Raw genomic sequence first — 13,071 nt, forward strand, 5'->3', positions numbered from 1 at the left:
AAATACCAATTAGATACTAGTAGGCCATATCTCTGTAGACTTTTGCAATGCCGTGTAAAGCAGAACCTTGTCTCTCTGATGCTATGGGCTATTTATGCAAGGGTTTTCTTTAAGGTATTTTGGAGACACCCCCTCCCCTGCCATTCTTCTTCTGATGCACATGTGATCTATACATGGAACCAGGTCCCAAACATGCTGGCTGCTAGAGCAGGGGTGGCCAATGTGGTACCCTCCAGTTTTTGTGGGACTACAACTCCCATCATTCCTCCCAAATTGGCCATGCATCTGGAGGGCACCACACAGACTACCCCTGTACTAAAAGAAGATGACTATGGCAACCTGGGTATAATAATAATAATAATAATAATAATAATAATAATACTGACTCTTCCACAGAGTGGAGTCACAGCATGGCCATTTGGGCATGACTTGAGGTAGACAATATTTTCTTTACAAGCTTCATCGTCAAGAAGCCTACCCAACATGAGGCCCATCTTTCAAAAATGGAGACCCTAAATTGTTCATTTTACTCATGGCAATCACTGAGATTGTCTCTTTACCTATGATCACAGTAATGCAACAAATCTGAGATGACTCTAATACAATACTTCCGAAGATGGGACTTAATGAAGAAGTGTTCATTTTAGCTAGAGTTAGTGCCCTGATCCCATATCTTTGCAACAAGCAATATATATTTTGCCCATTTACACTTTCTGGTATATTCTAAGGACTACTAGTAAGGAGGTGGGTATAAAAGCATGTTCATAACCAATGTGTTGAAAAACAGAAGCTAGGTAGAGAATAAGGTAAAGGGAGCCCTGACCATTAGGTCCAGTCGTGGCCGACTCTGGGGTTGCGGTGCTCATCTCGCTTTATTGGTCGAGGGAGCCGGCATACAGCTTCCGGGTCATGTGGCCAGTATGACTAAGCCACTTCTGGCAAACCAGAGCAGCGCACGGAAACGCCGTTTACCTTCCCGTCGGAGTGGTACCTATTTATCTACTTGCACTTTGATGTGCTTTTGAACTGCTAGGCAGGGACCGAGCAATGGGAGCTCACCCCGTCGCGGGGATATGAACCGCTGACCTTCCAATCGTCAAGCCCTAGGCTCTGTGGTTTAACCCACAGCGCCACCCACATCCCTAGGTAGAGAATAGGATCGTGCTTTTATTGTGTACTTGAATACCAGCTACTAGAACATCTGTTATGGGGTGTGGTCTTCAGGAACCACTCCATGTTGTTTTGTTATGTAAAGTGGTGCTGAAAATCTCTTTCTTCATTGAACAAAAAGAGGCAGACAACATGATTCCATGCAAACCTACCTCTTGCACATTCGCTCTAGCCTGCCCAGGAGTGGGACAGACAATACAATAATATTTGTGAATTTTATTAAAAATACATATATTAAAAACATGTGGCTTGTTATGCATATATTCAGGCGAATGTCAGAGGGTAGTTTACATTACTCAACAGGCGTAAAGATGTCAAGATAGGGTCAATGATTAGCAAGGGGTTGCATAGCTTCTGTAGGCTTCTGTTGCCTTTCTTGGAGCAGAAATATCAACCTCTTTATTGTGTCTTAGATATGATAGTGGTCTGCAAGATAACTTCTGTCTGGTAAGAAATGCAGAGACCCTCACAAGCATTGCTACAATGACTTTCTTAATGTGGAATTCTTCACAGCTTTTTCTATATATGACAGCATCAGTCATACTGTGGAGAAACATGCTATTGATAACTACAGGAATATGTTTTGACTGTAACTTGACTGTAATTATGCAACCCCTTTTGTGGGAGTAATCCCATTAACATTAATGGGACAACTCAGCAGCATATGTGAGTTTCCACTTATGCCATGTTTGCACTTATGCCACTCTTTTTTGTATCAGAAATAGCCACTGTGTGATTGTCAGTGTTATTTGCAAATGAAGGGTTCCAACAAGGCTAAATGTTTCTTTTCACAAACCATTCCCCCCCAAGTAAATGAAGAATCTTATTTTACTACTTTTTAGAAAGAGTTTTTGACAGCCCCCCACCATACAACATTTGCTATGACTGAAGGGCTTGCCGAGCCACAATGCAGATGGCATATGTGTTCAGCACTGACCTTTGAGGAGACAAATTTAAAGCTTACCACCCAAGTGAAAATGGATTCAAGGGTTGTAATCAAGTTTTGTGCAGCTATTATAGATGGAAGCAGAGTGAGGACCAAACTAGAAAGTTCTTTTATAGTGTTGTTAGCAGTCAGACCTGGAGATTTTGAACATTTAATACTAGGTGTGAAAGGCCCAATTTACACTGGGACTGCAGCATATAGGGAGGGGAGATACAACTTTTTTCTCTTGTCAGGGATAATCCTGATAAGAATCAACCTTTCACATGGCTACTGGCCTTCTCCCCATTCTCCTTTGTACTTAGGGGTTTTTTCTACTTCCACAGCTATATGCAATGTGGGGGTGTTCAGTTTCCACCAGGATTATGATTGGAGAAGAAAGGACAAAACCTTCCCTTCCCGTGCATTGCATTCACAATAAAACCCAACCCTTAGGTAATGGTGCAATAAAAGTCCTAGCTAGGCTGTCCCTGATAAATTGCATTAACTAAATGACCTGGGGAAATTCCAGATGCCTGTCATGTCTGGGGATCTCAAGATGTGCCCCTGCGTCAGTATGTGGGAGAAAGCAGCATCTGTTAAGGATGGGCATGGGTGGCAGCCTACAATTGCAGCATCACCCTGGGTAGGCCCTGCCTCTGGGACCTAATGAGCCTCTGGGACCTAATGAACCTCTGGGACCTAATGAGCCTCTGGGACCTAATTCTGTCTATGGGATGCAGGTGGCGCTGTGCTCTAAACCACTAAGCCTCTTGGGCTTGCCGATCGGAAAGTTGGCGGTTTAAATCCCCATGACAGGGTGAGCTCCCGTTACCCTGTCCCAGCTCCTGCCAACCTAGTACTGTACTTCAAAAGCATGCCAGTGCAAGTAGATAGATAGGTGCCACTGTGGTGGGAAGGTAAACAGTGTTTCCGTGCGCTCTGGCACTTGTCATGGTCCTCTGTGCACCAGAAGCAGTTTAGTCATGCTGGCCACATGACCCCAAAAGCTGTCTGTGGACAAACACTGGCTCCCTTTGCCTGAAAGTCAGATGAGCTCCGCAACTCCATAGTCGCCTTTGGCTGAACTTAACCGTCCAGGTGTCCTTTACCTTTACTTTTTATATGCTGTCTCCTTGAAGTGGTACCTGGAGAGTGGACTGGAGGGGAGTTCTCTTCACTTTGTTCTGCTCCTGGCTATAAACACAGCTCAGCACCCTTCCCAGGGCAACTTTGGCCACTTGGAAAGGTACCATAATTCAGGGGAGAACTATTATCTACACCCCTTTTTGTTTTCCAGTACTACTCAGCTCTTTGCGATCATTTCCACAGTTAAGGGGAGAACCAGAATATGGTCACCCTAGGAGCCAATGATGCCTTAACCAATGGTGCTGCTATGTCTGGCCCCCCTCAAGGAGCAGGAACTCACCCCTAGAACCATGGTGATCCACCTAGTAGTCACCTCATTATGTCCTAGATGAGAATATCAAAGCCAGTTAAGAAAGTGATGAAGCTAGGGTATCTGGTGGATGCAGCCCAGCCAGCCATGTTCCAGGTGAGAAGGGCAATCTTTCATTGTCATGCAGCTACTTTGCCAGCCACAAGATGAGTATGAGTTCTTCTAGGAGGTACTTGGTTCTTGTAGGAAGAAGGTCCATGTAATTGAGACTGCCACTCCTCTGTTGCAGGCAAGTGTGTTACTGCATTCAAACCTGACTCCTCCGGTTTTTCCATGGCTCAGCAAAAGTAACTGGGCTGATCAATGCAGCGTGAGCTGCAAAGTGAGGGTCTCCAGCAAGCAGAGATCCTACTGCCCTACGGAGAGAGCCCTGCTCCCACTCTTTAAGCTCTCATTGAGAGCCTGGCTGATGTCGTAGCCATATCCACTTCACTGTAGCAGTTATTCCCCACCTCATTATGTCTTTTTTCAGTAAAGCCCAGGGCTTCCTTGACCCATGCACCTTATTCAGGGGCTTCAAAGCTTGTACATGGTAGTCTCAGCAAACACAGTTGTCAGAAGACCAAGAACCTATTAGCTCCAGCACAAAATACACTATGCAAGATACACATAAGATGAGCTTAGTGTGCTGTTTAGGAACCATACTTGGCCTTTTCCTTAGCACTTCTTTAGGGCTGAAGGTAGGGGAAATTACCACTGCATGCTGGACTGATACCTAGACCAGGGCTTTGAGCCTTTGTGACATTCATGTACAGTCTAGGAACACCAGGCATACTGGAGTGGGCAGGGACTCATGGGCCCATCTTCAAGCATCTCCAGTATCTTCCCCCAGCCTCTTGCAACTAGATGGTTCTCCACTCACCAGACATCAGTTTGCTGGTGTCCTCCGCAGGTGCTTCTCAGGTTTGGTGTTTACGCCAAGGAGTATCAAGCCCACTCATTTCAGATAGAGGCAGCCACAGCAATCCTAAGCACACCAAATAAAATTATTTGCACACTGCACTCAGCCTATATTTCCCAACCCAGACAGTTTCTGTTCAGGGCAGGCTCAAAGTTCTGCCATTTATGGCATACTCATCCATGTGCTGCAGCTGAGCAGGCTATTGTTGAATAAAAAAATGCAGAGATGAGCAATCAGCCTCCACTAAAATCAATAGTACTTACCGTACTTCCAAGTAAATCTGTTTAGGTTCTGTTAGGTAGGGTGCATAACTTTGGCATTCCTCATTCCTTTTAGTGAGGTTTGCATGGGTTGGTTTTTTGTTTTGTTTTTTAGTATATATTTAAAAATTGTCCTATCGAAATGAATGGAGGTTGTGCTGCCGAAATGCCTGGTTGATTGCATCCATGGTGATCTTCCTAGGTCTAAACAATGCATAAGAAGAGAAGCAGATTAAAGAAAAGAGGGGGAAATGCTATATACACTAATCTAACACACAGCAAAGGCCACTTTACATTCCAAACCAGCACTGCTGGGTAAATTGTTCTACAGCTGGCAACTGTAACTGTTTCCAACAGAGTTTGAACACACTCATCTACTTTCATTATGCTGACATGACTGAAAATACCTCCAGCCAGACGTACTGTATTCGTAAGCCACAACTCTCCCTCTCCCTCTCCCTCTCTCTTAGTGTCAGTCTCTAGGAGCAAATATAGTGGGACCTCAGAACTGATGGAATGATGAAATGAGTATAATTTTTTAAGAGACTAAAGCCTCTGGATCTCTACTAGAAGGTGCCAATGTAGTGGAGACGTTTGCAATTCAGCAGAGATATAAATGGATGTTTTAGTGCAATACCTTGCAGAAGGTAGTAAATGCTTTTTATTTCTACAGAAGCAAATACCGTATTTTTTGCACCATAACACTCACTTTTTTCCTCCTAGAAAGTAAGGGGAAATGTCTGTGCGTGTTATGGAGCGAATGCCTACGGATGGCGGGGGATCTGCTGCAGTCGTGAGCAGAGGATCCATGGTTCCCCTTCCTTCCCTCCTCCGTGGTTACAAAGCATGGATCCACATGGATCCTCAGGACTTTTGCATTGGGCTACTCCAAACTCACTGTCAGATCACATGTCTGTGGCCACAGCATGAACCACAAAAATCATATATCCACTATTTCGTTTAGAATATTTTTTTTCTTGTTTTCCTCCTCTAAAAACTACGTGCGTGTTATGGTCTGGAGCGTGTTATAGAGTGAAAAATACGGTAACTTGATGCCAAGGTTAATAAATGGGGTGGGGTGGGGAAGAAGAGCACATACATTGCCGATGACTTATAATCTTACAAGTTGCAAAAGGAGTTCCCATTCAAGTGATGTGAATGCCACCCGAAGATGATTTAAGGTGCAGGCCTAATCCTAGTCCCTGCCTGCTGGGCCTAATGGAGTGGTAGAGCTACCGCTGCATTGGAAACCGTCCTGAGCTTGCAAGTTTCAGTCTTGGAAAGCTTTTCCCTCCTCCAAAGCATGGGGATTGGAGAGTGCTAGCAAAACCATCCCCTCTGATTACAAACTAGACCTGCCAGTCACAATGGAGCTCTTCCCCCATGCCCTCTCCCCAATCTGGTACTTGCTCTCCCCCCACCACACCACCCTGGCGTTATGGTAAACTTGGAGGCGGTTTGGCAAACTTAGAGATGACAGCTTTGCTTCTGACAAATGCAAAATATCTCTAAGGAACCCAGGACTCAGATACATTAGTAAACAAAAAGTATTTTATATGCGTTGTAACACTGTGACACCAGATGGTGCTGTGGAGTCCTGTCTTTTGCCAACGCCATTTCCTATAATAAAGTTTACAGCATGTTTTCCTGAAATGCTTTTTTTGATGTGTCTAGATCTAGTCCCAGCTTGCCTTGGGATTCATTTGAATCTGATGCACACCTCTCTTAGAAATCACTAGCCCTGGCTGACCTTTCCTGTGCTTGCCTTAAAGGTAGTCATGCTAGCCTACTGCAGAAAAGAACTGAGTCTTCTGTCTTCCGGAAGATTAACAAAGTTTCTCCTGTAGGAAAGTTGACCCAAGCTAATGGCTGTGTCCATAAGTTCTTCTTAGCAGAACAGATGGCTTGAGGGGCAATTTCATCAGGTAAAATAATATGAAGATATCCCAGTGCCACATCCCAACCCCTGTTCTGCCCCTTCTCACACAGGTATTTGCCTGTTATGGATCTCTGCCATCTCATCTAGCTTGGACCATATTAAGCTGTAGAAGTCAATTTCCCTGAAAGGCAAGGTTCTTCCTTCTCTCCACATCCTTAGGCTTGATGTCCACACATAGAATAGCAGACAAACTGCTTTTGGTATCTAAAGTACAGATAGACATTACATTCCGTAACTTTCTTCAACAGCAATATCTGGAGAGCCATAGATCCTTCCGCCCCCAGTCTGCAGCAATAAAGGAAAGAGCATCACTATTAAAGTTTTTACATGCCCCTTCACTCTTTATAATGCATGGGAACTGAATTAAGATAATTGTGTATCATGGAAACTGTGGGTCTGCTGTCAACACAGGTGCACTGCCTCACATTTTTTGGGTGTGTGTATGTAAGGGTGGGTGTTTTGCTGAGCTGTAAGAATGTTCATAATAATGTATGACCTTTCTCTTCCTTGTGGGATGTCTACGGCCCACATGAATCCCAGAAGCTCAAATGAGATGGAGTATTCCAAAGGTTTTATCCCATTTCACTTAAGATAAAAAGTGGGATTTGAGAAAAGTGTCAGATATAAAGGTCAGTGCTTTAAGTGATCTATATATGCTAGGTCTGCTCCCTGCTGCTTTCACATTCAGTCTCCTGAGAGCTCTACCTAAATCGTTCTGTCTCTTGCTATTTCTTAATAGCAATGTCTATCCAGTTTGCAAGCCTGAATGACACAGGACCACTGCAAGAGCACTTTCTATAGTGACTTGAGTCTATGTAATAGCAATTCTTGTCCCTATGGTAAGAACATGAGAACAGCATGGCTGGCTCAAACTGAAGGCCTTTCCAGTCACTGTTGCCAAACAGTGTGAACCCTACAAGTAAGGCATGAGAGGAATAACACTTTCCTGTTCATGATCCGCAGGAACTGGAATACAGAGGCAAGTTGCTTTCATATGATACTGGAGGCAAGATGGTAATCATGACTTGCAGTCACTGATGGCCTGATTCTCCAGGAATTTGTCTAATGTTTTTAAAGCCATCCAAATTGGTGACCATCACCACACCTTTGTGGTGAAATTATTTACTTTATAGGTATTAAATCTCCCATGATTTAGCTTTATTGCATGACCCAGGGTTCTAGAATTATGAGAGAAAGTCTCTTAGTAATACTTTATCCACACCACACACAACTTTATAATATCCTTGTTTACTCACCTTTATTTATTTATCATAATAAAAAGCACAAAACATTGTAACCTTTCCTTATTAGGAAGGTTGCTCCAGTCCTTTGAGCGTTTGGGTTGTGCTTTTCAGCACCTTTTCTAGCTCTGTGATAGATGATAGATAGATAGATAGATAGATAGATGATAGATAGATAGATGAAAGATGCAGCAACTGTACGCAGAATTCCAAGTGTGGTTGCAACAATTATAAATGAATTTTGATACAGACAGTTTTAATTTTTTTCCACCCTCCTCCATCCTTTTCCTAAGGACTCTTACATGGAATTTACCTTTTCCACAGCTGCGACACAATGGATCGACATTTTCATTAAGCTATCCATCTCAAACCCAGATCTCTTTCTTCATCTGTTACAACCAGTTCAGACCCCATTAGAGTAGTAGATGTGAAGTTGGGGCTTTTAACTCCACTGTGCATCACTTTTCGCTTCCTCATATTGAACTGCAATGTGCCTTTTTAATACCCATTTACCCATTTTGGAGAGATCCTTTAGGAGCACCTCACAAATTCCTTTCTGTTTTTATCAGCCTGAATAATTTAATATTATCAGCAAACTTGGCCACCACGTTGCTCACTCCTATGACATTCATTTGCATAGTCACAAGCTGCCTGCTTCTGGAGTTCTAGAAATTGGCTAGAACTATAAACTTTTTGTTAATGGGTCAGTTTAAGGTAAGATAGTGCACATTATCTCTCTCAAAGGAAGGGGAAAGTATGATGGGAATAACCATAACTCAGTGGTAGAAAACATGCTTGATGAGAGGTCCCATAGTCAATCTGGGGCAAATCCAGTTAAAAGGGTCTGAGGAGCAGGTGATCGGAATGAGCTTTGCATAAGACTCTGGAGAACTGTGGCTTGTCAAGGGTAGACAACAGTGGGCTAGGTGAACAAATAGTCTAACCTGGTATAAGGAAGTCTCCTATGTTCTTAAATTTAACTAATTAATGCCTGCAAAGTGCTCTCAAATCTGCAGAATTGACGGTGCCTGCTTAAAGTTCAAAGCACAGCAATTCTAATTAAGCAAATGGCTCTCTATCCTGCCATCTTAAAGCAAGAATCAAGATTATAGACAAAGATACTTGCTTGTTGAATTTACCCATAACATAATGACTGGGGTAGTTTTTAGTGTCTGTGGATTATCAAGGCCAGTTTGATGCAGGAATGACTTGGACTGCTGCCCATGACCCTGTATTTTCAGAGGCTTTCATTGATTTGAAAAACAAGAATTAGTATCTGGGTAAATGATTTAAAAATGTTTACGTACAGTAAGCCCACAACTTACGTGCATTTAACTTGTGTGCATTAAGCATTATGCACCTGGCATTTAAAAAAAAAGAGAGAGAAAAGATGAGAGGGGGCACCAAAAGTTGGTGGGCATCCAGGAAAAAATACTTTGGCCATTCCATCTGCCATTGCTTCTAATGCATTTTGACTATATGCGATTTTGGCTTTAGGCACAATCCCCGGAACGTAACCCCTGCAGAAACTGAGGGCTTACTGTACTTCACAGTGAAAAACTAGTATGGATAATGGGACATATTGTATTAATGTAATTTTGTGGGCTTTTTTTTTCTCCTGTAAGCAAAATCAAGTGCCAACCTAGGAGTGAGTAGGACTTCCCCGAGAAATGCAATCAAAACCAGTAGCAGCCAGAGGGTTGGGGCAATGTTGCTCACTTGACTTCATGATGGAAGTAACTGCTGCTAGTTACTGGGGGTGGAGCAAGGCGGTGGGGAGCGGGGAGTAGGCACAGTGGCAGGGGCACTAGATTGTCTCCACCGCTGCACCCATACTACACCAATCTGCATGCTGTCTTGCCCCTCCTTCCAGGGACGGCTCATCGTGTTTTGCAGCCTGAGGCAAAATGGGAAAGTGCTGTTCTCCTCCTACCGAAGCCTCCCTTGCCTGCAATGTCTGGCAGAGGCAGTACCCATGGGGGCACTGCCTCATGAGCTTCTGCCACCCAAGGCAGCTGCCTCAGCCTGTTTCATGGGCGGGCTGGCCCTGCCTTGTGTTCTTGGCAATAGGCAGCAGTTGGTGGCATTCGGAAAACCAGTTGAGCAGCACTTCCTTGTCTGCCCCTACGCATCAAAGCTGTGCTGGATTTCAGTCATAACTTCTCAGGAATCCACATATTCATTTTGAAGATTTGTACCAGAGGAAATTTCTGCGGCAAACAAACATCTGAGGCAAGATGGAGGGAGACGTGGTGATAGGCGCAAAAACCATTCAACTCAAAAGATACATTGTTTCAGTTATTTATTTATTATGACATATTATAGGGCAATGTGATATTTCACACTCCTTAGATACCAGTGTACTAGGAAAAGCTGCTGAACAGAACAGAATAAAACAGTGTAGCATACAACAGGATACTTAGCAGCAGTGCAATTTTGCCCTACAACAGAAATAAAGTTTGCAACTTCTATAAAAATTTGAGAAATAACACCTGCAAAGCAACTGTGAGAAGCACAGAAATCTGACTATAATCTATGTATAGTTAATCCAGCTAAAATCCTGCAATCCATATTTTGGGGAGATTGATGACTTGAAAGAAAAGTTTATACTTTATAACCATGATTTTAATTATCCACTTAGAAACCTTATTTCTGGCAGCTAGTTAATGAATGATACATGCGACTGGTTAGAGAGATTTTTGTCCGTCCCCCCCACCTCATATCACAGCACAGAATTCATATTGTTAAGTAGTCTTTTCAAATTTTTAGCTTTTCAATTTTGGGGGGTGGGGGGCTTTTTGCATTTTAAATGCACCAATCTTGTTAAACCCCTTTTGGAGAGAATAGAATAGAATAGAATAGAATAGAATAGAATAGAATAGAATAGAATAGAATAGAATGCCTGGCATGCTGTGGTCCATGGGGTCACGAAGAGTCGGACTAAACGACTAAACGACTAAACAACAACAACAACAGAATAGAATAGAATAGAATAGAATAGAATAGAATAGAATAGAATAGAGGCCTAAATTTCATTGTGCTTGTTCCTTTTTTCCACTGCCTGCTTCAGATATGGGGCACTATTTAACAGAGCAGAACAACAGGGTTCCCAAAACACTTCATAAGAGTCCAGGCACAGAAGAAATTAAATGAACCAGATAAAAATCTGTCTGCCCTTTTCACAGCTAGGACAGGTCATAAGCATGCAATTATTTAGTGAGATTGTGATGAGACAAAATTAAATACAAACTTTAAACACAGCTAGCAGCTCTTCCTGTTGCCTTAAAAATGCCTTGGGCAAAGACAGTACAGCTCAGGAAGGAAAATGTTGAGATATTGCTAAAATAATGTAACTGTGCTAGCAGTTTCTCCTTTAGAAAGCAAGTACCTTCCTTACTTGAATTACTACTGAAATTAAAAGAACAGCAATGTTTTATCTCCCCAAGTCACTTCTCCCTTTGTGTTGTGTGCATTTTTGTTGTCAGAATCAAGTGAAAATAGATAAATTGTGACTATACAATCAAAAGATGTGTCTTGATACCGGAGTAATCAGTTTCAGAAAGTATCCTTGGCTGTTCTGTAGAGCAGGATCTTCTCTGTTATGGCACCCACTGTTTGTGGTTCTCCCTTCCACCAGCAGATCAGGCTTGCACTAGATTCAGGTAGGTAGCTGTGTTGGTCTGATGCAGTCGAAATATATATAAAAATAAAAAGCCTGTCCAGTAGCACCTTAAAGGTAAAGTGACCCCTGACCATTAAGTCCAGTCGCGGACAACTCTGGGGTTGTGGCGCTCATCTCGCTCTATAGGCTGAGGGAGCCGGCGTTTGTCCGCAGACAGCTTCCGGGTCATGTGGCCAGCATGGCTAAGCTGCTTCTGGCGAACCAGAGCAGCACACGGAAACACCGTTTACCTTCCTGCCGGAGCGGTACCTATTTATCTATTTGCACTTTGACGTGCTTTTGAACTGCTAGGTTGGCAGGAGCTGAGACCAAACAACAGGAGCTCACTCCATCGCAGGGATTCGAAACGCTAACCTTCTGATCAGCAAGCCCAAGGCTCAGTGGTTTACACCACAGCGCCACCCGTGTCCTTTCTGGAGCATACTCAAAATAAATTAAATAATTGTCCAGTAGCACCTTAGAGACCAACCAAGTTTGTTCTGGATATAAGCTTTCATGTGCGTGCACACTTCTTCAGATACAGTGAAACAGAAGTCACCAGACCCTTATATATAGTGGGAGGGTGGGGTTTCTCTCAGGAGGGTAGTAGGAGATGGGTGATTGACTCAATGGGTATGGTAATCCTGTTGACGACTGTTAATGACTGCAATTAGTCCTACAGGACAAAGCAAGGGATAGTATGCAGATGATTAGCATATGTAATGAGACAGGAATCCAATATCTCTGTTAAGACCAGGTCTCTCCATAGTTTTCAGTTTAGTGTTAAGTTGTAATTCAGGAACTTCTCTTTCAAGTCTGTTTCTGAAATTCTTTTGCAATAAGACAGCTGCTTTGAGATCCTGTATTGAATGTCCTGGGAGATTGAAGTGTTCTCCTACTGGCTTCTCTGTCTTGTGATTCCTGATGTCAGATTTATGTCCATTTATCCTTTGGCGTAGGGTTTGGCCTGTTTGTCCACATTTCAATAAAGAAGATCTAGAATTAGCTAGAAATCATTTAAACCAATTACTTGGTCCCTTTAAATAGGAGAGTGGAAATGATACAGATGTGATATCTTGCTGAGTTGCTACTTGGACCACACGTTTTGTTTGTGTGATGTGCTCCAGTCTTTGTTGAATATCTTTGTCAGCCTGTACCAATCTCATGCCTTAGAAGTGCATGTCACAAACAGGATTTCATGGCAGGATTTCTGGACTTTGGATAGATCGCATCCTGTACCAATGAAATGCAAGTTTACTGTCATCTGTCATCACTTGCCAATGTCTGTTAGACATATGCATTTCTTGGGGAAACCACCTGATCATGTTTGCACTTAAAAATAAATATCACAATTGCAAATTCTATATTGGATTCCTTAAGCACCAACAATCAGTCAGCCTATTCCTTCCCTCTCACTGTTATTGTAGCTCCAGGCCCCATTTTCCCCACTAAGTTTTGGAACAGAGATATTTACAGAACTCCTACTCACATCATTTAAAAATTGTCCCAGCACGACTT

The 13,071-nt window shown here is 42.9% G+C and overlaps 1 long non-coding RNA gene across 1 annotated transcript; it reads right to left on the bottom strand.

Moving 5' to 3' along the window:
- Nucleotides 1–2,062: 2,062 nt before the first annotated feature.
- LOC307199584 lies at nucleotides 2,063–5,010 on the bottom strand. Its single transcript, XR_013832083.1, has 3 exons — nucleotides 4,721–5,010; nucleotides 2,813–4,518; nucleotides 2,063–2,769 (listed from the first exon to the last, which is right to left on the bottom strand). It is a non-coding gene; the product is annotated as an uncharacterized lncRNA (long non-coding RNA).
- Between the last annotated feature and the right edge of the window lie 8,061 nt (nucleotides 5,011–13,071).

This window comes from Podarcis cretensis (assembly GCF_951804945.1).
Source record: "Podarcis cretensis genome assembly, chromosome: 12".
Taxonomy (NCBI): domain Eukaryota; kingdom Metazoa; phylum Chordata; class Lepidosauria; order Squamata; family Lacertidae; genus Podarcis; species Podarcis cretensis.